This window comes from Monodelphis domestica, chromosome 2 (assembly GCF_027887165.1).
Source record: "Monodelphis domestica isolate mMonDom1 chromosome 2, mMonDom1.pri, whole genome shotgun sequence".
Classification (NCBI taxonomy): domain Eukaryota; kingdom Metazoa; phylum Chordata; class Mammalia; order Didelphimorphia; family Didelphidae; genus Monodelphis; species Monodelphis domestica.
In genome coordinates, this window is record NC_077228.1 from 440,389,848 (window position 1) to 440,414,460 (window position 24,613).

At 36.5% G+C, this 24,613-nt stretch overlaps 1 protein-coding gene across 9 annotated transcripts in view; it reads left to right on the forward strand.

Moving 5' to 3' along the window:
• Positions 1-24,613, forward strand: part of TULP4 (TUB like protein 4) — a 369,572-nt gene that overhangs the window by 275,336 nt on the left and 69,623 nt on the right. The gene's annotated exons all lie outside the window — the stretch shown is intronic.

The following is a 24,613-nucleotide window of genomic DNA, read 5'->3' on the forward strand; positions in this document are numbered from 1 at the left end:
TTCTCATCATTTCTTTCCTTTTCATACTAGATCCGTCATAGTTAAGATTCTTTTTATATCTTGCCTAGTTTATTATAATGACCCTCTTAGCCATTCTTACAGTTTTTAGTCTCTCTCTTCTTTCATCATAAGAATTTATTATGTATTTATTATACCAGATGTTAGGGGTTACTCTCATATTCAAATGAATCTGCAGTCTTGTCAGTGTGACTATTCCCTTCAGTGAGCAGACCCACTGTCAACCTACCCTTATATGTGTTTGTGTTCTCTTATAATTTTGCCACTGGAGGCCTTAATCTTTTGACAGTGTGAGGATATCATTTAGACACACTTTCCATTCAAATTTATTTTTTACTCTTGACATATGACCATATTATCTGTCTTTCTGATCATTTATTTCCATGATGATATCCTTACTAAAGTTATTCTTCACAGTTCCTATGGTATATGTTGCAGACTGCTCCCAGGTATCTCTTTTGCCCTCTGATTAATGTTCAGTTTTATTCTTCAGAGATCGTAGTTTTACACTACCCATAAACATACAACATTACCAAAAAAAAAATACTGGTTTTTAAAAATATGGGAAATAATAGGTAAAGAAGGAATTTTACCAAATTTTACCAAACTGGTAAATGGTGCTGATACCTAAACTACAAGAACAACAAAAACAGAAAGAAATTTAAAGACCAATTTTGTAAAGGAATATAGATGTAAAAATCCTAAGTAAAATATTAGCTGGGAGACTAAAACAATATATTACAGTGATTATACATAGTGACCAAATAAGATTCATACCAGGAATGTGGGGCAGGGGGTAGTTTTACATGAGAAAAACTATCAATGTAATTGATTATATTAATAACAAAAGTAATAAAACTATATGATTATATCAATAGAGGTAGAAAAAGTCTTTGACAAAATATAACAGTCCTTTAAGCCCCCTGGAAAACAGAGGTATAAATGGATGTTTTCTTTAAATGATAAATATCTACCTAAAACCATCAGCAAGTAATCTTTGTAATGAGAATAAGTTAGAAGGCTTTCTAATAAGGAGTGAATCAGGGAAACCAATTATCATCAATATTATTTAATATTGTAAAAATTAAAATTAATGTATAATTCTTAAAATTCTACATTAAAAAGATTTATTAATGATCATTAGAAATAAAGGAATGAAAAGGTAACAAAATTTTAAAAACCACCAGCAACCATACTGCCTAATATCCTCTGTCTACAGGAAGTACATAACAACAGGAAGTCAGTGGGCTCCTGGGAAATGTACTTTTTTGGGTAACAGATTTCTAATTATATATTCCCCCTGATGATCATTGGGAGACTAGTTTCCCCAAATGATCATTTAACATAATCATCTTTTAAGTTACAATAATTTGGGGATGAAAAGGAAAAAGAACAAAACCAATGATTGCTAGTTGTGTTGACAAAAATCCAGTTAGGGGACAGTTTTCTTTCGCATAAGAGTATACATACAAAAACAAATGCATTCAACCCCACACAGTTCAAATCATCACATCCCAAAGTTCACTCTGGATCTTCTGGTATAGCATGTGGTCTGTGCAGGCATCTTTATGACACCTTCTCCACAAACAGTTCACTTTCTGGATTCAGAGAGGTAGCATGTTTCTTATCCTGAAATTTCTCTCAAAAGAATTTAAACTTTGCATTTTAGAATAATAATATATTCCCCCTGAGGAGGATGTTGAAAAACAGAGGGATCACTTAGGGATGTATGGCTGAGTTATGAGGTACATGAATCAATTGACAAGAGAAATCAAAACCATCAAAAAATCCAAATAATGAGAAAAAATAACTTGTGGATGAATTATAGAATATCATAGTCTTATGTGTAAAAATTCTAAATAAAGGAAAATAAACCTATAACATGTTCTTGAATCAGGACCCAATTAAAGTAATTTATGTAATTACGCCCTTACTCAATCAGTAGCCAGGACTACAGAAAGTTTGCCATACTATGAAAGACAGAAAAGGGACTAAATTTTAGCAGCAAATGGGAGCCAGGATGGAGCCAGAATACTTGATATAGAATGTGTGGTACAAAGAAGCCCTACATTTAACACATGTTAAACAGCCACAACCTCAAGTCTCATACATGATCAAGTCCTTGCACTATTTGTGCAGAACATCATCAATTCACATAGGATTGGTTTGGTCTCTTTGACCTTGTGCTTGATTGACACTATGCAAGTTGCTTTCTGCTTCTTTGGCACTGTGCAATGCCTCTTTTTGCATTTCCTTCTCCTGGAAACAGACACAATCATTAAGAAAGGTCCCATAATTTTTAAACAATCAAAGCATCATTTTTATAGTCTAAAGAATTTTGGGTATGCATTGTACATTAGAGTAATTGTATTTTAAATTTATATTATTGCCAAATGAAAAAAGTTAAGGAAAATCTTCTCAATACTGATGACATGTGCTTTAAACATAAAAAGAAGAGAAGAAATAAAACTCAAATACTATATTGCATATGCAAGGAAAAACAATATTGATGAAATGTTTTTAAAATAAAAAAATGTAACTTACAATCAGTGACACACTGTGTCAACCAAAGAAAAATGGATCCATTTCCTTTTCAAATTTGACCATGAATCACTGTGTGAGTGCAAATGATTTTCACAAAGTACCAGTTTTTAAAAAGAGCATATGTAATGCACATTCAAAAAGTATGAAATTCCAGAAAATTCACAATGGCCCAGTTAATTATAATAGCAAACAAATCCACTATCATATTTCACATGAGTTGTTGTATGACATTTTTTAAATTAAAAAAATAACCTGTGAACTCTTGGATACTTGTAACAAGTTTTTCAGATGTAGCAAATCATTCAATCATGGCTGAACGTTTTTTGAAAAAATATATTACTGCCATCATTACAAAATGTGGCAGAGAAATCTAGAAAAAGACACAAACCTCTGTACTGTTGATGTTGGGTCTAAAAACATCACCAAGAATCTTGATCATTCTGGTGGAAGGGGAGAGTAAGCTGAAGAGTTACAAATGAGAGATGCTCCCTCTTGGGAGCCATCCAGAGGTATCATGCCCTAGGAACAACTTCCCAGCTCCTCTAGCGTGAGACTGTGATATGTCCCATCCATTTACATTTGTACAAGTGTGAAGGTGGAGATTATTATTGCACTTCACTTCAACTACTAAATTAACCCTTTACCTCTTGTTACAAATAACTCAAAGGCCACCAAGATGATCAGTCAGAATTATTGAAAAAAACAAACAAACTAAAAATCTTGTCTGAAGACCCCTTAAAATCAATTTGAAATATATAGCTCATAAAATTCTCCAAAGGCTGTATAAAATTGTAACTGGTTTTGATTAATCTATCCATCATCATCTATGTGACAATTAACAAAGGCAAAAATGGAAGAAAAGGCTGTTTATGGGTTTTTACAATATTTTACAATATTTTTTTCAGTAGTATTAGGGGAAAAGTAATAATATATCTAATAGCCAAAACACTGTAGATTTAAATGATTCAGTGTAACAGAATAGTATTGATCAGATTAATATATGAATTTATAACAATGAAATTAAATCATAAAGCAGACAGTCAGCAAAATACAGTAAGATACAGATACTTTCATAAAACAATGGAGTCTGAAAAGGCTTAAAAATTTCACTTCTAAACTCTTTAAAGTTCCTTTCTCTATCCGTTGAGGTTCCTTTTGTCATATTTCTGGGATCTTCCACAGTTAGGGAGAATTCCTCAATGAATATGGTGTGGAGGAATCCCAAATTGGATTTATCTTGGAAACTGGACAGGTCCAAACAGCTGGGGGTTTTAGGGAGATGGATTTCTCCCCTGAATCCCAGACAAGATAATCAAAAGGACCAGTGTACCCAGGAATGGTAGGAAGAAAAAACATCCTATAACTGGGAGCTGTTTGAGATAGGTAATGCACTGCTCTTTCATAGAGTGCACCATGCTTGCAATTTTACTTTTTGTTTTGAAGAGTAACCTTCCTTCTTCTTTCCCCCTTGGGGTAAAACACTAGGGAGCAGCTTGCTTCCCCTGTCACATGGACAGTAAGTTAGGAGGCTAATTATTGCCTAAGGAATATACACCCCAGTTTTTACCAGTTGCCCGGAGAGCGGCTCCAAGGACTCCTAGTTTGTGAGTTCCAAAGACAAGTTGGCAGCAACCAGCAGCACCAAAAGGAACCACAATATCAAACAGACCTGGGGCCAGAGCTGGAGTAGGAGCAAGAGCAAGAATAGGAGCAAGCGGGGTTGATAGCAGCAGTGAGGAACAGTGGCTCAAGCAGATGGGCGAGCGAAGTGGCTTATCTCTACTCTACCAAAAGTCCCCAGCTAAGTCCCTCAATCTAAAGCTGCCAGGCCAGTAGGGCGAGTGACCCACAAAAAGTTGGAAAGAAAAAAAAGTGGCAGAAATAGGGCAGCAGCACCAAAGAGAGTTCAGAGTTCTTTTGGAGTTTATGAGAGTGAGGGTTGGGGGGGGGGGGTGGAAAGCTGTGGCAAGAGAAAATGTGGCTTAAAAATTTTATCTAGGCTATCTTAAAAAATTGAGAATTTCTTCTCCAACCTCAAAGGTTGCCATCATAAAAATTTAGATTAATATATAATACTTAAACATTTATATTAAAAAGATTTATTAATGATCATTAGAAATAAAGGAATAAAAAGGTAACAAATTTTATTTTAAAATCATGTGCCCATGGCTAATTAGCCTATTCAAAATCCCCACTTACCACAATCGCCGATAGGAATCCAAAAGGCCAGGACCAGCAATCCCACTGCCTAATATTCTCTATATACAGGAAGTATGTAATGACAGGAGGTCAGTGGGCTCCTAGGAAATGTAGTTTTTAGGGTAACCGATTTCTAATTATACATATAATATTAGAAATGCTAGCAATAGCAGTAAGAGAAGAAAAAGAAAATTAATAAATCAGAATGGGCAAAGTGGTAATAAAACTATTTCTGTTTGCAGACAACACAGTAGTTTATTATCTGTGAATTAAACTGGAAAGTCTGTTGAAACTATTGATAATATTAATATCAAGATATAAAAGAAATGCACATAAATCATTAGTATTTTTATATATTACTAACAAAGTTCTACAAGAAGATAGAGATACTCTATTAAAATAACCACATCAAGAATAAAATACCTGGAAGTATATTTGTCAAAACAAGCCTAAGAACTGCATGAAAATAATTATAAAACACTTTTCATGCAAATGAAATCAAATCTAAATGATTGGAGAAATATTATTCATGAATTGGCAGAGCCAATATAATTAAAATGATAATTCTACCTAAATTAATCTACTTATTCAGTGCTATCCCAATTAAATTACCAAGAAATTATTTCATTGAGCTAAAAAAATAATAAAATTAATTTGGAAGAACAGATTGAGAATATCAAAAGAATTAATGAAAAAAGTAAAGAAAGGAGGTTTAGGTTTTAAATTGTATTATAAAGCAGTAATTATCAAAGCTATCTGGTACTGCTAAGAAATAAAAATGTAGATTAGTAGAACAGGACAGACGTAGAACAGTAGTAAAAGACTATAGAAACCTTGTATTTGTAAAAGCATAGATTCAGGTTTTGGGGATAAGAAATAATTATTTGATAAAAATGATTGAGACAACTGGAAAGTAGTTTGGTAGAAACTAGGTATAGACCAAGATCTTACACCATTCACTAAGATAAGATCAGAATAGACACATGATCTAGACATAGAAGAAAGTATAGATAAATTAGAAGGACACGGAACATGTTACCTATCAGATTTATGGTTAGAAGAATTTATGCATAAATGAGATGGAGAGCATTATCAGATATAAAATGAATAATTTTGAGTATATTAAATTGAAAAGATTTTGACAGTAAAACAAATGTTGCCAAGATTAGAAGGAAAGTAGAAAATTAGGAAAAATTATTATAGATAGCCTCTCATATTGAAATCTCTCATGTAGATCTCATATTGAAAATATATGAAGATTTTTATGAAGTTTATAAAAATAAGCATCATCCACAATTGATAACTAAGCAAAAACTATAAATAGACATTTTGTAGGTCAAGAAATAAAAGCCTTATATAAGTATGTGAAAAAAAGTGCTCTAAATCACTAATAATTAGAGAAATGCAAACCAAAACAATTATGAAATATCATCTCACACCCATAAGATTGGCTAAAATGACTGAAGGGCTGTATGACAAATGTTGGAGAGGATGTGGAAAAATAGAAGCACTACTACTACTACTTGTTGGTAGAGTTGTGAACTGATCCAATCATTTTGGAGAATAGTTTAGAATTCTATCCAGAGTTATAAAACTATGCCTTTAGAAACAGTAATGGTACTGTTTTCAAAGCCTTTCCCTATGGTCTGTTTTCCAAGGAAATTAGGGAAAAGGGGAAAAAAACCTATATATTTGTAGCATCAAGAACTGGAATTTGAGGTAATGAACATTGGTTGGAAAATAGCTAAACAAATTGATGGAATACTACTGTGCCATAAGAAATGATTAGCAGACTAAATTTAAATTTAAATTAATTTTTTAATAAACTTGAAAAGAACTAAACAGGATAATGAGCAGCGAAATGAATCAAGAGAACATCATATATATATAACTATAGATTTAATTCTTGAAGAATAAATTATGAATGTTGCCTCCAGCAAGTGAACTGAAAGGTGGGAATATGAAAGATACAGTTTGTTTTTGTATTAAATTATTATCTCCTGGATGATACTTTCTGTGATGTAGGAGGAAATAGGAAGAGGCTGGGACATTTGTGGATAAAATGTAAGGGGGGGGGAGATAGATTTAGGGACTATGAGTTTGAAACTGTGATAGAGACATGAAGAGAGAGAGGTTTTGCAGGACTTGTGGACCAAGATGCAAGAACTAGGATTCCAATGGAATGTTCTCAGAAGTGACAGTTGGGGGCTTTTGCTGGCTACATGGAGTAATGTGTTTTTTGGACTTGGTCTCTGACTGGAAGTCACACTCTCGCTCCCTGGAGGTTTGAACCTGGCTGAAAGACCTTTGTGAAGCTGATTTGGTTTTTTGGGTTTCTCTGGTTCTGAACAGTTGAAGTTGACACTGAAGAAGAGATTTTCTTGGTGAAGAAGAAAGAAGATTCAAACAGTTGTTCTCCATCTCCCTAACTGTCTTAGAGTCACAGCTTGTGACTGGAATACTTCCTCAAGCCTTTTTAAAATTATCCCGGTAGTCTAGGGAAATCCTCATCCCTCTTACCTCAGTTTCCCATCCTGTTATCCCAATAAACCCCCTGACTGAGAAAGCAACTGGAGTATAGAGTTCACTCAGGAAGGAGGGAAGAAGCAAAGGCTTCAAGAAGATTTGGGAGGTGAGGGAGGCAAAAGGGAGAGGTTGGTTAAGGGAGGGAGTCAAGGGAGGAAGGGGGTTAGTAAATAGATTGATCCATCATCAATCAGTAGGGATCAATAGGCAGAAACCCCAGAGCAAATCCCAGAGCAATCCCTTATAAGTAGTCCCCTGTGTACCATTTTCCCTGTGTGTGGCATCCCTCAGCATTTCTCTGTTCTACCTCCAATACAAATAAGCACAATACAAAGAGAGGGATAGGCAGCGCTCTCTAGTCACAACCAGCCAGAGAACCGTTTATCCTCTCTATTTCAAGAACTAATAGTTCCTTTCAGTTTACATCTTTTATTTCAATTGGCACCCCAGATAGAGAACACAGTCATTGCTGCAGAAACAGGTTCCCCTCAGTTTGCCATTCACTATTTCAAGAAGTAACAGTTTCCAGTCAGTTTACTTCTTTTATTTCAAAACACTGATTATAATATACTTTTGATATGTTGGTTCATTTTACTAAATTTTACCCTCTCTTTTATTCCTTGTTTGAAATATGGCTCTCGTGTCTTTGGGGGGGAGTAGGATTCATTGAGAAAATAGGTGATATTTTAAAAGATATTACTAGAGATTTATTTTTTTAAAAAGATGAGCTTTTGTTTTGGAGAGAAGTTTGAAAGCATCAACTGACCTCTCTAATCTTTGAAAGTTTGTCTAATCTCTTCTCTTCTTCCACCTATTTAATTATTGGTAAAGTTTGTAACCACTTGCAATTTCTGATCAAAGTATCCATTAGTGGTTGTCCATCTAGATGAAAGTTACTGTCTGGATAAGAAGGGTATATTCATTGGTTTGTCTGTTTGTTCTCCCCCCCCCCCCCAGTGGTTATGCTAAACTCTTTTAAATGGGTATGGATCTCATCCAGGATCCTTTTTATTGTCTTGGGCTTTGATACAACCAGCAAAATGTCTTTTGTAAAATAAAAGCATCTGATGAGTCTTACCATATGAAATCCCTTTTTAACTTAAACTCTGTACTGGATCTCTTCTGTGACAGGGGCAATCACCTTTGATGAGTATACATCTTCATATTTTATGCCTTACTTGATAATTTTGAAAACAGTAATTGAACAAGCTTATTTTTCAAGTCCTTCAAAAAATTTTGCATAATTTTGATGTATGCATGGGAGTCTTTAAAGCTGCATTTTAATCTAATGAATCAAAAGCTTTTTTATAGTAATCAAACAATAAAGACAGTGGCATCTTGCATGTTCTAAATATTTCAATCAGTTGTTTAATTGTTAAAAGATGTGGGCTCTTGTGGAATATCATTTGTAAAAATCTGCTGATTCTCTACTAATACCTTCATGAAGAGTGCCCTGGATGCAAGTATAAATTATCCTCCTATAAACATTTATTTATTTGGATGTATTTAGATGTTGTATTTAGATGTTGTAACAGTCTGAAGATTTGGAGCTGGAACAAAATGAGACACTTAGTAGGTCATTCTGTATTTTAACAAAAAGCTTACTTTCCCTACCACAAGAAGGATACCCAAGAAGGACACACTATCTGGGTAATCCAGCCCACAGCAGGGCATTCTTAAAGACCATTTTGTTAATAACCAAGTGACAAAGTGGGCATATAGGGTAGGAGCATTTGTTGTTCTGTTCATTGCTTTTCTCCCTTCACCTTCCCCCTCACCTTTCCAAATTACTTGACCTCTCAGTGCTCTCAACAACTTTTTTTTAATCCTTACTTTCTGCCCTACCAACAACTGAGACAGAATGACATGGGCTACACAAATGGGGTTAAGTGACTTGCCCAAAGCCACACTGCTAGAAGTCTGAGGCCAATTTTTAACCCAGGTCCTTCTGTCTCCAGGCCTAGCTCTTTATCTACTGTACCAACTAGTTGCTCCCTCTAGACAACTCTTAAGATTATAAGTTATAAAATCTACTCACTAAAAATAAATTATGAGACAGTTAGTAGCTTTATTCCATCAAAGTATAGATAGTAAGGAGAGGTAAATGTAGGAAAGAGGTAGAGAGTTGCCTAGCCTACCACCCTATGTGCCATTCTGATGGAATCCAGCTCACCACAGACAGGGTTACAGTCACTAGCCAGAAGTCCAGGAGAGTCTCTTCAGCAAGAGTCACCAGAGCAATAATGTCTCCTCGGTCAGGGTCACCAGTGCCAGAGTCCGAATCAAAGTCAGAGAGTCCCTTCAGCAAGAGCCACCAGTGCCAGAGTCAGAGAGAGAATGTCTTCCAGCCTCTCAGTCTAGCCTTTATAAGCAGTTTTCTCCACCCACTAGCTCTCTCACATCATGTCTCAGGAACAAATCATAGTTCCTTAATTTTCCTGACACTGCCTAGGGTGGGGGCACAGTACTTGTGGGATCAATTTCCTGTCTCATTGGTTTCAACTTCCTTTCACTGTGGGTATGTGTTTCCCTGCATATCTCAATGGTAAAGGACTTCCAGGTCCCTGCTTAATTAAATTAAAACAACGGGAAATGAATTCCCTTATCACATAAACAAGGTACAAGCATGAATTTCCTCACAGAGGAGTTCTCTAGGCCATTGAAATCACAGGTCCAGTCTTTAGCTCCTATTCCCTTACAAGGTGTGGATTTTTCCATGCCTCTGGCATACTGCCATCCTTCACACACACCCTTAGAGTGCCTTACAATTGTGAGCTGTTTAGCATAGATTATCTCCATGTATACTTGTTCTAACCCAGCTGCTTTTCCAATCTTTGTTCCCTTTCGTGCCATTTCTACCTTCTATAAGCACACTTGAGGTTATGATATTAGAGTCCAAGTTTAGAGGATCCACTTTCCATGATAGTGAAAAAGAGTTTGTTACAAAAATCTTTTTCCATCCTAAGCCTCTTTGTTATCTTCCTTGAGTTCCTTCCTTAATAATATTCCTTTGTTGGTTCTTTCACTAAACCTTCTTAAACTGTTCTTTCTTGCCCCTGCTTTTTTTTATTTTGTGACAGAGTTCTACTTATAATTACACACACACAAACACACCTGTATATATTGTGTATATATACAAATATACATACACATATATGTATGGGGGGGTGGAGGTAGTGGGCACTTGAAGGTTCACAAAGTGCTTAGATAACATCTCATTTAATCCTCACAACAACTCTGGAAGTTAGATGCTATTGTTGTCCCTGCTTAACAGAGAAGGAAACAAGAAGATTTGCCTAGGATTACATAACTAGTATAGAAGTCTTTGGCAAGATTTGAACTCAAATCTTCCTGACTCCAGGCCAAGTGTTTTATCCATTGTAACACTTAGCTGTGTTTCATAAGGATTTACAAATTAAATTTATATTCTAAACTGATGTTTCAGTTGTTTGCTTGATCTTTCTGCCTGGCAAATAAGTTTAGTGTTTGCCAAGCTTATTTTTAAGGCTCTTTTGATCCTTGCATTATGGCATTTGCTTTACATGATTTACTTTTGATCTGGCTTACAACTTATGTATGAAATTATTATAAGTAATGTCTCATTTCTTTTTGGACAGCTAGGTAGCATACTAGGTAGAGTGCTAGACCTAGAGTCAGGAAGACTTGAATTCAAATCCAGCCCCAGACACTTTCTAGTTATTTGGCCTTAGACAAATCATATAATGTCTTTTTGCCTCAGATAAATTATCTCTAAAATGGGGATAATAATAGTGCCTACCTCCCTGAATTGTTATTAGGATCAAATGACATAATAACTGCACAGTGCTAAGCATAGTACCTGACACATAGTAAGTGGTTTATAAATGTTAGCTATTATTTATTATTATTGTAATTATTTTGAACATGTCTTCTTTTTCATCATCTTTGTGTCAATAGGTTATGTTGGTCAGTAATTTGTTCATTGTAAAAGAGATTCTTCAGTTCTTTTAAGTTCAGCAAACATTAAATGCTTTAGGTCAACAGGTCATTCTGCTAAGCCACTAGGAATACAAAAATCCTCTTCCAAATTGCACTGAATCCATTAATGGCACCACTATCCTAGTCACTTAGTCATACAACCTTGGAGGAATCCTTATCTTTCCTTTTGTTTAACTTCCATATGTAAGTGATTTCTAAATTTTACTGATCATACATGCAAAAGCTTTCCTCTTTCCTTTATTTTCACTAAGTCATTCTGTTTGTTATAGCTCACATCCCATGTGGACTATTTCAGTAACCTCCTAATTGACTCATCTGTTCAATTCTCTCTCCAATCTGTAAACCTTAAAATTTCTTAGACTTATGAATGTTGGAAATTTCCCCATTTCCAACATTAGGTAGGGAGGGTCCTTCTCCTCCCTACCTAAGACTACTTTAGGACAGAAACCTTTTGCTAAACAATGGAAAGGGCTTTGACCTATGCTTAAGCATAGAACAGGAAGTTTTTTGAGTCATGATTGATTTTAGAATTGATACAATAGAGATACTTGGAATGACAGAACCAGGTCTTGGAAACTACAATCTCCACCCTACTCAGAGTAACAGGATTTAGGAAGGGCTGCAGCAAAGATCAAAATGTAATTATTCCAATCTCTACCCTACTCAGTGTAACAGGATTTAGGAAGGGCTGTAGCAAAGGATCAAGATTTACTTATTTGAGAATATGACCTTCAACAGACATGTGCAAAGCCACAGACCTCTGGGCGGTCCTGGGTTAAGGTAGAGCCACCATTGGCACAGGGAAGACATGGACAGTGATTGGTAGATGTGAGAACTGAGGGGAGGGAACTTGGATGGTTTCCTTAAAGATAGCGGGGTCTGAGGACTGAAGGGGGTTGGAGAGGTTTTGCTCTGAGAGGTGGTGCTCTGAGAAGGCTTGCTCTGAAGGAGGCTGGAGGTGGAGGCCCCTGAGACTGTTTCTCCATTTTGGTCAGGTGAGTGATAGGGACTGATCTCTTTCTTTGCCTCAGCTATCTAAGGGCTTGGGCCTTTTGGCCCAGCCTAAACAGAGGGGGTATTTAAGCCCTATTCCCTTCTCCCCCCCCCTCTCTCTCTCTCTCAATACCTTTCTTCCTCCTGTTTGTAATTAAACTCCATGAAAGGTTGACTGCTGACTTGAGTTTTCATTTAGGAATTACATAGCTGAATTCCTTGGCGACCTTAAATTAATATATATCAGTGTTTTAAAGTGATTTCCTTGTCACAAATCCAACCCCCAAAAACCTGCCAAAAATTGATCTTTCTAAAACATAGGCCTGACTATCACTCCAGTACTGCAAAATCTTTTTAAAAGACGGCCAATTATGTCGAAATAGTTATCAAAAAATATATTTATATATATATATATATATATATATACACATACATATTTAATTTACAAACCTTAGTTAAAAAAACCCTAGCCAGAAGAATAAGATACACAATTCCAAGCTTATTTGTAAGAAAGCTATCTGCAGTTGACTTCCTAGCCTAAGTTCATTTTGCTCCCCTTCATAATCAGTGTGAAAATCAAACTAACCGACCTGCCATTCCCCTCCTCTGTGCCTTTGAATATATGATTCCCAGCCTCTGGAATATATCCCTTATCACCACCTAATATTACCTCTAGTTTCTTTCAGAACAAAGCCAAGATACCAAATTCCTATGTGAAGTCTTTCCTCATTATACCATTTCCTCACCCCTTTCCAGTTATTAGCATGCTCACACTCTTTAAGTTATATTGAATTACATTTCATATACTTTGTATTTACTTCTGTACATGGATCTCCCCTATAGAATACTACCTATTGAGAGTAGAAACTCTTTAATTTCGTCTTTTTATCTCCAAAGACTTGTATATCTTGCATATATAGTAGGCACAATCTTAATGTTCAGTTCATTTGAACAAAGTATTATTTGAAATTTGAGTAGGTGTTGGTGCCACCTTTGTGGTTTCTTTTTTATTAATAAAGTCTAGAACTATCCAGTAATAGCATGTCATATATGTGGAAGAGAGCCTTTTTCATGGCAGGAAGAAAGGTAATTTATTAGACTGATTACAAATAATTCATTGCAATTGAGATATTATTTATTCCAAAGTTAATTATATTATAGATTGTTGAATACAGATTGAAGGCTAGCACAGACTTGAGGCAGTATATGCTTCAACAATGATTCTTTTGATTTATTCATAACATTGACACCCATGGCTGAAGCTGACTTTAATGATTAGGCAATAATTTGTCCCTATCCCCATCCCTCTTGTGATGTAATTTGGCTTTCTGTATTATATCTGGTTGAGATACTAAATTTTAGAGTTAATACATTTAAGAGAAATGTAACATGTATCTTCACTCTGGATTTTTATACCATAGAACAGTGATGGTGAACCTTTTAGAGGCCGAATGCCCAAACTGCAACCCTCACACTGTATATGAGCCCCCCCCTCCCCCAACAGGGGAGGGAGGAAACACTCCCATTGCTCTTCTGGGAAGAAGTGAGAAATGTCCTCAGAAGCGAGTGGAGAGGGGAAGAGAGTGGCCCCCTCCAACATGTGGGCCTTAAGTTTGCCAACATGGCCCTAGTAGGTTGGGTCTTATTGGCTACATTGTTTCTCATGGTTCTAGGTACCACATAGCCATTGGATCAAAGTCATTTCCTTATTTCTAGTACAAGATATCTTTGCTGCCAGATTGGTTTACTGCTGGAATGAGTCATGTATGTTACTTCTCAGGACTGGCTCTTCACCAGATGATTATTGTGACCTTCAGTTGTGATATATTTGATATCTCCTTCTACTTTTTGAAGCTTACAGGTTCATGAGCAAGCTTCTCTTCTGTGTCTAATAACCCATTCACCTAAGATCAGGAAAGAACAAACAAAAAAGTTGGAAACAGTAAGGCATAACGCCCTCTCATTTGAAACTCTCCTCTCCCTCCTGGTGCAGAGAGCTTTTGTCTACTTGTATTTTTATAAACAAAGACAGCTCTGGTTCAAATGTTAATTAAATTTTTCAGACAGCATGTTTTATTCTCACTGGAAATAGTCAAAGGGATATCTGCACATATTCTTATCAGTGACTTCCATTATGCATCACTTCCAATAACAGGCTCATCAAGTCCCCACTTAGCTTGCTAGAAAATCGATTATATTATTTACTATTAATGCTCTAAGATCTAGGACCCCTTACTTTAGGGGTTTTTTTTGTGTTTTTCTTTAAGGCTTATGGGCACTTTTATTGAGTTGAGATAATGATTGCTTTATAATAATACTCAGTTATATGATCATATTCAGTTGATGATATTTGGCTACTCTGCCCTTCCCCCTACATGGATGAATGAAAGAAGAGAGAAAGGGGAAGCCTTGTGAACTAGTAACAGATGTTTTTATATGTGACCAGATTCATATTTCTTAAAGGAGAAACTTTTAGGGAGAATAATATTGCCCCCTTTTGTTGCAAATTAATTTAATTAACCTACTCTTATGAAATTCTCTTCTTGGCAGTTATAATCTCATGAAGCATTTTTTCTTTGTGTTTACTGAGAATAAATTGAATAGTACTCATGCTACTTAAATGTTATTTTCTCCTAGTATGTATATATGTGTGTGTGTGTGTGTGTGTGTTTCTTGTGTAAATATATACATGCTCTTGGACAAGTCTTCCAGTTTTAATAAGACTACAGTGGAGGTTTTAATGCCTCTTTGGGATTAAAGAGACTCCTTTTGTATTGTCTTCCTTTGTGTGAGATGGATATTGAAAAGAAAGGGCTTCCATTATCTTAGCTCCAGATTTGGAAACTACTTGTTTCACTGCTTTTATCCAAGAGGAGGAATAACATCTATATAAACTTTAAAAGGACAGCAAGGAGAAACCATTCCTAAAAAATGTTTACAGGGTTTTATATTAGTGTGTGTGTGTGTGTGTGTGTTTTAATAATATATGGTTCCTTTCTGCCTTTTACAACTGTATGCAACAGCTGTGCTCACTCTTCCCAAACATTTTCCCATGGTATCTTCCACCCCTTCACATTCAGAATATAAAGCGAGGCATTTGTATTTCTTTCGTATGTAATTAAGTGGCTTTTCTAAATGATTGAATACAAACTTCTTAATAAATGTCACTTGATCACTTCATGTAAAAATGTATTACTTATATTCATAAAGGGCTATGGATATCAGCACAAGTGACAATATGATCTACACCAATGCCTTCATGGTAGAGTTATTTTATTGGTGGCTTTTAGACTCAATTCAATTCAGATTTATATACATATAATGTTATTGTAATATTTTGTCCTTGATAAAATTGCAATGTGGAACCTTTCAAAAAAATGTGTGTGTGTGTGTGTGTGTGTGTGTGTGTGTGTGTGTGTGTGTATGCACACACAGCATGTATGTATATACTGTATTAAATTTTGGCAAACTGGATTTGTTATACCCGTAAGTTTAACCAGTAAATAATATATGGCCATATTTCCCCAAATAATATCATTTATCTATTAGTAAAAGATGGGTCCATCATAGTTGTTTCATATAAAAGATGCTCTGTAAACCCTTACCCTCTCTTTTTTTTTTTTTAATATATTTTATTTGATCATTTCCAAGCATTATTCGTTAAAGATATAGATCATTTTCTTTTCCTCCCCCCAGCCCCCCCATAGCCGACGCATAACTCCACTGGGCATTAGATGTTTTCTTGATTTGAACCCATTGCTTTGTTGATAGTATTTGCATTAGAGTGTTCATTTAGAGTCTCTCCTCTGTCATGTCCCCTCAACCGCTGTATTCAGGCAGTTGCTTTTCCTCCGTGTTTCCACTCCCATAGTTTATCCTTTGCTTATGAATGGTGTTTTTTTCTCCTGGATCACTGCAAATTGTTCAGGGACATTACACCGCCACTAATGGAGAAGTCCATTACGTTCGATTATACCACAGTGTATTAGTCTCTGTGTACAATGTTCTCCTGGTTCTGCTCCTCTCGCTCTGCATCACTTCCTGGAGGTTGTTCCAGTCTCCATGGAACTCCTCCACTTTATTATTCCTTTTAGCACAATAGTATTCCATCACCAACATATACCACAGTTTGATCAGCCATTCCCCAATTGATAGGCATCCCCTCGTTTTCCAGTTATTGGCCACCACAAAGAGCGCAGCTATGAATATTTTTGTACAAGTCTTTGTGTCCATTATCTCTTTGGGGTACAGACCCAGCAATGCTATGGCTGGGTCAAAGGGTAGATATTCTTTTGTCGCCCTTTGGGCATAGTTCCAAATTGCCCTCCAGAATGGTTGGATCAGTTCACAACTCCACCAGCAATGAATTAATGTCCCTACTTTGCCACATCCCCTCCAGCATTCTTTACTTTCCTTTGCTGTTATGTTAGACAATCTGCTAGGTGTGAGGTGATACCTCAGAGTTGTTTTTATTTGCATCTCTCTGATTATAAGAGATTTAGAACACTTCTTCATGTGCTTGTTAATAGTTTTGATTTCTTTATCTTATCCATGTCCCTTGCCCGTTTATCAATTGGAGAATGGCTTGATTTTTTGTACAATTGATTTAGCTCTTTATAAATATGAGTAATTAAACCTTTGTCAGAGGTTTCTATGAAGATTTTTTCCCAATTTGTTGTTTCCCTTCTGATTTTAGTTACATTGGTTTTGTTTGTACAAAAGCTTTTTAGTTTGATGTAGTCAAAATTATTTATTTTACATTTTGTGATTCTTTCTATAAATTGCTTGGTTTTAAAGCCTTTCCCCTCCCAAAGGTCTGACATGTATACTATTCTGTGTTTACCCAATTTACTTATGGTTTCCTTCTTTATGTTTAAGTCACTCACCCATTTTGAATTTATCTTGGTGTAGGGTGTGAGGTGTTGATCTATTCCTAGTCTCTCCCACACTGTCTTCCAATTTTCCCAACAGTTTTTATCGAATAGTGGATTTTTGTCCCAAAAGCTGGGATCTTTGGGTTTATCGTATACTGTCTTACTGAGGTCACTTTCCCCCAGTCTATTCCACTGATCTTCCTTTCTGTTTCTTAGCCAGTACCAAATTGTTTTGATGACTGCTGCTTTGTAATATAGTTTGAGGTCTGGGACTGCAAGGCCCCCATCATATGTGTTTTTTTTCATTATTTCCCTGGATATCCTTGATCTTTTGTTCTTCCAAATGAACTTTGTTATGGTTTTTTCTAAATCAGTGAAGAAGTATTTTGGTAGTTCAATGCGTATGGCACTAAATAGATAAATAAGTTTGGGTAGGATGGTCATTTTTATTATATTGGCTCGTCCTATCCATGAGCAGTTAATGTTTTTCCATTTGCTCAAGTCTAGTTTTAGTTGTGTGGCGAGTGTTTTGTAGTTGTGTTCATATAGTTCCTGTGTTTGTCTTGGGAGATAGATTCCTAGGTATTTTATTTTGTCTAAGGTGATTTTGAATGGGATTTCTCTTTCTAGTTCTTGCTGCTGAGCTGTGTTGGAGATATATAGAAAAGCTGATGATTTATGTGGGTTTATTTTGTATCCTGAAACTTTGCTAAAGTTGTTGATTATTTCAATTAGCTTTTTGGTTGAATCTCTAGGATTCTTTAAGTAGACCATCATGTCATCCGCAAAGAGTGATAACTTGGTCTCCTCCTTGCCTATTTTGATGCCTTCAATTCCTTTATCTTCTCTAATTGCTACTGCTAGTGTTTCTAGTACAATGTCAAATAGTAGAGGTGATAATGGGCATCCTTGTTTCACTCCTGATCTTATTGGGAATGCATCTAGTTTATCCCCATTGCAGATGATATTAGCTGATGGTTTTAGATATATACTGTTTATTATTTTTAGGAATGACCCTTCTATTCCTATGCTTTCTAGTGTTTTTAATAGGAATGGGTGTTGTATTTTATCAAAGGCTTTTTCTGCATCTATTGAGATGATCATGTGGTTCTTGCTAGTTTGCTTGTTGATGTGGTCAATTATGTGGATGGTTTTCCTAATGTTGTACCAGCCCTGCATCCCTGGTATGAATCCTACTTGATCATGGTGAATGATCCTTCTGATCACTTGCTGGAGTCTTTTTGCTAGTATCCTATTTAAGATTTTTGCATCTATATTCATTAGGGAGATTGGCCTATAGTTTTCTTTCTCTGTTTTTGACCTGCCTGGTTTTGGAATCAGTACCATGTTTGTGTCGTAAAAGGAGTTTGGTAGAACTCCCTCTTTGCTTATTATGTCAAATAGTTTGTATAGTATTGGGATTAACTGTTCTCTGAATGTTTGATAGAATTCACTGGTGAATCCATCAGGCCCTGGGTATTTTTTCTTAGGAAGTTCTTTGATGGCTTGTTGGATTTCATTTTCTGATATGGGATTATTTAAGAATTCTATTTCCTCTTCTGTTAGTCTAGGCAGTTTGTGTTTTTGTATATATTCATCCATTTCTCCTAAATTGGTGTATTTATTGCCATATAATTGGGCAAAGTAATTTCTAATGATTGCCTTAATTTCCTCTTCATCGGAGGTGCTGTCCCCCTTTTCATCTTTAATGCTGTTAATTTGCTTTTCTTCCTTCCTTTTTTTAATTAGATTGACCAGTACTTTGTCTATTTTGTTTGTTTTTTCAAAGTACCAGCTTCTTGTCTTATTTATTAAATCAATAGTTCTATCACTTTCGATTTTATTAATTTCTCCCTTAATTTTTAGGATTTCTAGTTTGGTTTTCTGCTGGGGGGTTTTAATTTGATCGCTTTTGAGTTTTTTCATTTGCATTTCCAATTGATTGATCTCTGCTCTCCCTTGTTTGTTAATATAAGCATTCAGGGATATGAATTTACCTCTGATTAACGCTTTGGCTGCATCCCAAAAGGTTTGAAAGGATGTTTCGCCATTGTCATTTTCCTCGATGAAATTATTAATTGTTTCTATGATTTCTTCTTTAACTAAACGGTTTTGGAGTATCATATTGTTTAATTTCCAATTGGTTTTAGATTTGGTTTTCCATATACCATTACTAATCATTATTTTTATTGCCTTGTGATCTGAGAAGGCTGCATTCATTATTTCTGCTTTTCTGCATTTGTGTGCTATGTTTCTGTGACCTAATGTATGGTCAATTTTTGTGAATGTGCCATGTGGTGCTGAGAAGAAGGTGTATTCCTTTTTATCCCTATTTATTTTTCTCCATATGTCTATTAATTCTAATTTTTCTAAGATTTCATTCACTTCTTTTACCTCTTTCTTATTTATTTTTTGATTTGATTTATCTAAATTTGATAATGGTTGGTTTAAGTCTCCCACTAGTATGGTTTTATTGTCTATTTCTTCCTTCAATTCTCCTAGTTTCTCCATTAGAAATTTGGGTGCTATATTATTTGGTGCATACATGCTGATTAATGATATTTCCTCATTGTCTAGAGTCCCTTTTAACAAAATATAATTACCTTCCCTATCCCTTTTGATCAGGTCTATTTTTTGCTTTGACTTTATCAGATATCATGATTACCACTCCTGCCTTCTTTCTATCAGTTGAGGCCCAGAAGGTCTTACTCCATCCTTTAATTCTGACCTTCTGGGTGTCAACCCACCTCATGTGTGTTTCTTGAAGACAACATATGGTAGGGTTTTGGATTCTAATCCATTCTGCTATTCGTCTACGTTTTATGGATGAGTTCATCCCATTCACGTTCAAAGTTATGATTGTCATTTGTGGACTCCCTGGCATTTTGATAGCCTTCCCTAATTCTAACCTTTTCTTCTTCGGCTCTACCTTTTAGTCCAGTGATTTACTTTGAATCAGTCCCCCTTGTCCCCTCCCTTGATGTTTCCCTTTTTAGTCCCTCCCTTTTTGTTCCCTCCCCCTCCCCCCTCTCTTTCCCTCCCTTTTTGTTCTCCCTCTCCCCCTCCCCCCCTTGGTTTTCCCTTCTCCCTACCCTTGTTGGGTAAGATAGAATTCAAGATCCCAATGGATCTGGATGTTTTTCCCTCTCAGAGTTGATTTCCCTGAGATTGAGGTTTAAGTAAACCCCCCCCCTTCTCTTCCTCTCCTTCTTATAGGAGTTTTCTTCCCCTCCCCTTCCCATGTGAATCTTTGTGTGAGAAAGATTATTCTATTTGGTCTTTCTTTACCCCCTATTTATACATTACATTTTCCCCACATATTAGTATACATAGATTGATATAAATGTAGTCCTTATAGAAGAGAGTTTGAGTAAAAGAAGAAGATAACATTTTTCCCCTTTCCTTAATATTTACCTTTTCAGGTATTCCTTGCTCTTTGATTTTCGTTATCAAACTTTCCACAGAGCTCTGGTCTTTTCTTTGCAAAAAGTTGGAAGTCTTCTATTTTGTTGAATGCCCATACTTTCCTTTGGAAGTATATAGTCAGTTTTGCTGGGTAGCTGATTCTTGGTTGGAGACCCAGCTCTCTTGCCTTTCTGAAGATCATGTTCCATGCCTTACGATCATTCAGAGTAGAACTTGCAAGGTCTTGTGTGACCCTGATTGGCATTCCTTTATATCTAAATTATCTTTTTCTGGCTTCCTGTAGGATTTTTTCTTTTGTTTGATAGCTTTGGAATTTGGCAATTACATTCCTGGGAGTTGTCTTTTGGGGGTTTAGTGTAGAAGGTGTTCTGTGAGCTCTGTCAGTGACTGTATTGCCCCCTTGTTCTAGAATCTCTGGGCAATTTTCTTTGATTATATCTTGTATCACCATGTCCAGTTTGGTGTTTATTTCTGGCTTTTCTGGGAGTCCAATTATTCTTAAATTATCTCTTCTCCCTCTATTTTTCAGATCTGTCATCTTGTCGGTGAGATATTTTATGTTCTCTTCTAATTTCTTGGTGTTTTGGCTTTGCTTTATTAATTCTTCCTCTTTTACACGATCGTTGTCTTCCAGCTGCCTGATTCTGGCCTTTAAAGCCTGGTTTTCCTTTTCAGTTTCATCACACCGGTTTTGTAGATGCGTGAATTTCTTTTGCATTATTTCCAACTTTTCCTCCCAGAAGGCTTCCATCTTTTTGGTCATTTCTGATTCAAATTCTTCATGGGTTTGTGGAGAGTTTCCATTTCCTTTGGAAGGTTTTGGAGCATTTTCTTGTATATCATCTTCTATCTGCTCTTTATTTTGTATTTTGGCTCCATAGAATGTGTCCAAAGTCGCCCCTTTCTTCTTATTTTTCTTGGTATTTTGGGGCTTCTGTGCTTCTGTGGAGTTTGCCATCTCTGAATGTGGAGGATTAGTTTTTCTTATCTCTGTCTGTTGTTCAGAGGCTTTAGTCCTGGGCAGATTGTCGGTTCTATGAGCTTTCCCTGGGTTAAATTGAGTATGCCTCACTGGAACTGGAATGGAAGGGTCGGACCAGGAGGCCACACTCTCCCCCGGCTTTCTGGGTCGGGTTGCTTTCCGGAAGTTGCCTTCAGAATAGCTGGCCATGAGGCTGTTTCATTGGCCTGCGGGTGGATTGGCTGCGGCTTCCTGTAGCTCCGAGGGCAGGGACTTTCACTGAGACTTGGATAGCAGGATCCAGCCCGTGAGGCTGTCTTGCCCGCCTTGAGGGTTGCTGTTGTTTCGACCTTGCTCTCTGCCGGGGGAGCTCCGAGGGCAGTGACTTTCACTGGGACTCGGATAGAAGGCCCTGAGGGTTGTTGTTGTTTCAGACAAGCCTGCTCTCTGCGGGGGGGGGGGGGGGGGGGGATCTCCGAGGGCCGTGACTTTCACTGGGACTCGGATAGAAGTCCCTGAGGGTTGTTGTTCCGACGACCCTGCTCTCTGAGCGGGGCGGTGCTGCGGCTTCCCGGAGCCTTGGACTCTGCACTCCTACCCCTTAGGTCCGAGTGATCTCGGGTTCTGGCTTTTGAGTGGGGCCGTACCTTTTGATCCAGGTCCAGGTCCAGGAGGAGGGTTCCCAGGGTCTATGTTGTTGATCATCTTGAATTTCGGCGCCTTAGGAGCTTATAGTTTGAGGTCGGTCGGGAAGGGTTTTCCGGAGATCTGAACTTTAGCTTTCTCTAAGCCGCCATATTGACCGGAAGTCGTCCCTGACCCTCTCTTTTATAGGGAAGTGTATGCTCTTTCTGATTGGTCTAATAGTTTGTCCTTTGGACTTCCTCTAGCAGCCCTAATTGGTGGCTATTTTGAGAGAGGAGGTGGACTTAGAGATTTCAACTCTTTCCCCATTACTTCATCAGAGAGAGAGGAGGACAGGCTACTCATCTGGTTGGTGAAAGTACACCAAGCACCCATTCTCCTTTCAAACACCTTAGGGAGGATGTTCTTTTTTATAGATAAAGAAAAAGCTGGTCTCTACCCTTCCAGCTTTCCACCCTGCCTCTAAAAAAAGACAAAAGAATCTAGTCTAGTTAGATGCCGGTAGGCTTGGGAGTAAATTCTTTAGTTTTTGAAAGTGGACTTGTTTCATCTTGACCTAGAGAAGCCAAGGGACTTGGGAAAATGCATGATTTCACATAGAAATGTTATTAATAAGTAATACAACTCAACATTAATTTCTTCAGATTCTAAGCCTAGTTTAAACTATATCTGCTACAGTATAATTTTTTAAATCTTTAAAAATAACTTTAACATTACTTTTACCAAATTTAAGTTGATTAGAAAATGGTTTTTTCCAGCTTTATAGTCTTAATTTTATTAAAGACAAATTTGTTTTAGGCTTTTTTTGTTGTATAAAAAAATTATCAAAGAAAATGTTTTTATTCTAAATAGTATTTAATTATTAAGCATCTCTCCTTCAGTACCACCTTTCTAGTACCAGTGTCCCAAACAGTTTTCCTGAGGACTACTTGTGAAAATTTAGAGTGAGATAGGGAAGGACTAAAGCAACAAAATACAAGTCATTCATCATAGAAGATTAGAATGCTAAATAAGAAATCAAAAGCAAGTTTGGCCTTGTAAGACAGAAGGAAGTAGAGCAGAGATTCTAGTAGTAGACAATAAAGTATTGTCATGATAACTCATTGGTCATAGCAAACACTTTCAATGAGCCAAAAGGTGACATCAGATTAAGTATGTACTTTGCAGGCAAAAGTGGAGAAGCTCTATACAGTCAGTTAAAACAAGATCTGAATAATTGAAAAGCTCTTCCATTCAGATCTGCCAGCATCCTGAAGAACTTTTAATAGAGATAAGCCAAGGTAGTTGGAAGGCAAAGTGTAACACAACTCTAGTACACATCCAGAGCAACCACAGAATACACAGAAGAAAGATCTTAAAGGTAGTATCCAACTCAGGGAGGTCTCAGAGTCCCCTTCAAGAAAAAAAAAAGGGCTCATATAGCATTCAGGTATCCTATCATTGATCTAGGGAGCCTAGAACAACACGAGATAATAAGAACAAGAGGAACTAATATTTGCTGCCAAAATTGGGACCAAGCAGGTCCTATAGAAACAATTTTTGAAGATGAGACCTGAGTTTGACCAAAATATAGGGACCTAATAAAAAGAAATGAGGCAGGAAATATCAGGAAGCAGAAGAACATGCCAGAGGCAATGAGGAATACCCTGGAAAGAGAGAAACCTAAAAATCAAATCCAGAAGAGAGAAACTGTACCACAAATACAAATAGAGCTGGAAAGAAAAAAAAACCTTGTTCTGGCCAGAAGGATTGAAAAAGTACCTGGAAGAAATTAAGGAGAGATAAATGTCTAGGGAGAGAAAAGAATGGCAAGGAGAATCACCTTCTTAAAAAAAGATGGAAAATTTACTCATAATCTGAATGCCCTGAAAATAGGAATGACAAAACAGAAAATAATGACTTGGATCACAAAAAAAGTCAAAAGATTGAACAAAAAAAAGACAACATAAGGATTTTATTATGAAAAGCAACAGACTATGAAAAAAGATTGAAGGAAAATAATCTAAGAATTAAGACTACTTGAAATTGACCAAAAAAAAAACTCTAAACAGATGTACTTGAATAGAGTATTGTAAGAAATCATAAATGAAAACAGCCCAGATTTCTAGAGCCACAGGATCACTACCTGAAAGTAATCTCACAAAGAAAATTCTCATGACTTTCATAGTTCAAATCCAGAGATTCCAGGTTGAATGTGGAGCAAGGGAATAGAGTAAGGGAGGGATACTAACAGCAAATCCCTACTTTCTATTCATACCCTTCAAAAAAAAGAATTCAAGTTAGGAACCATAGTCAGGATCACTCCAGAATTAGCAACTACAACAAAGGAGAGTAGAATTGCAATATGAAATTCTAAAATGCAAAATAGAAAACTTAATAAAAATAATCCATCCAGCACTAATAAGTATAATCCTACAAGGGGGGAAATGTTTCAATGAAAAAGAGAATT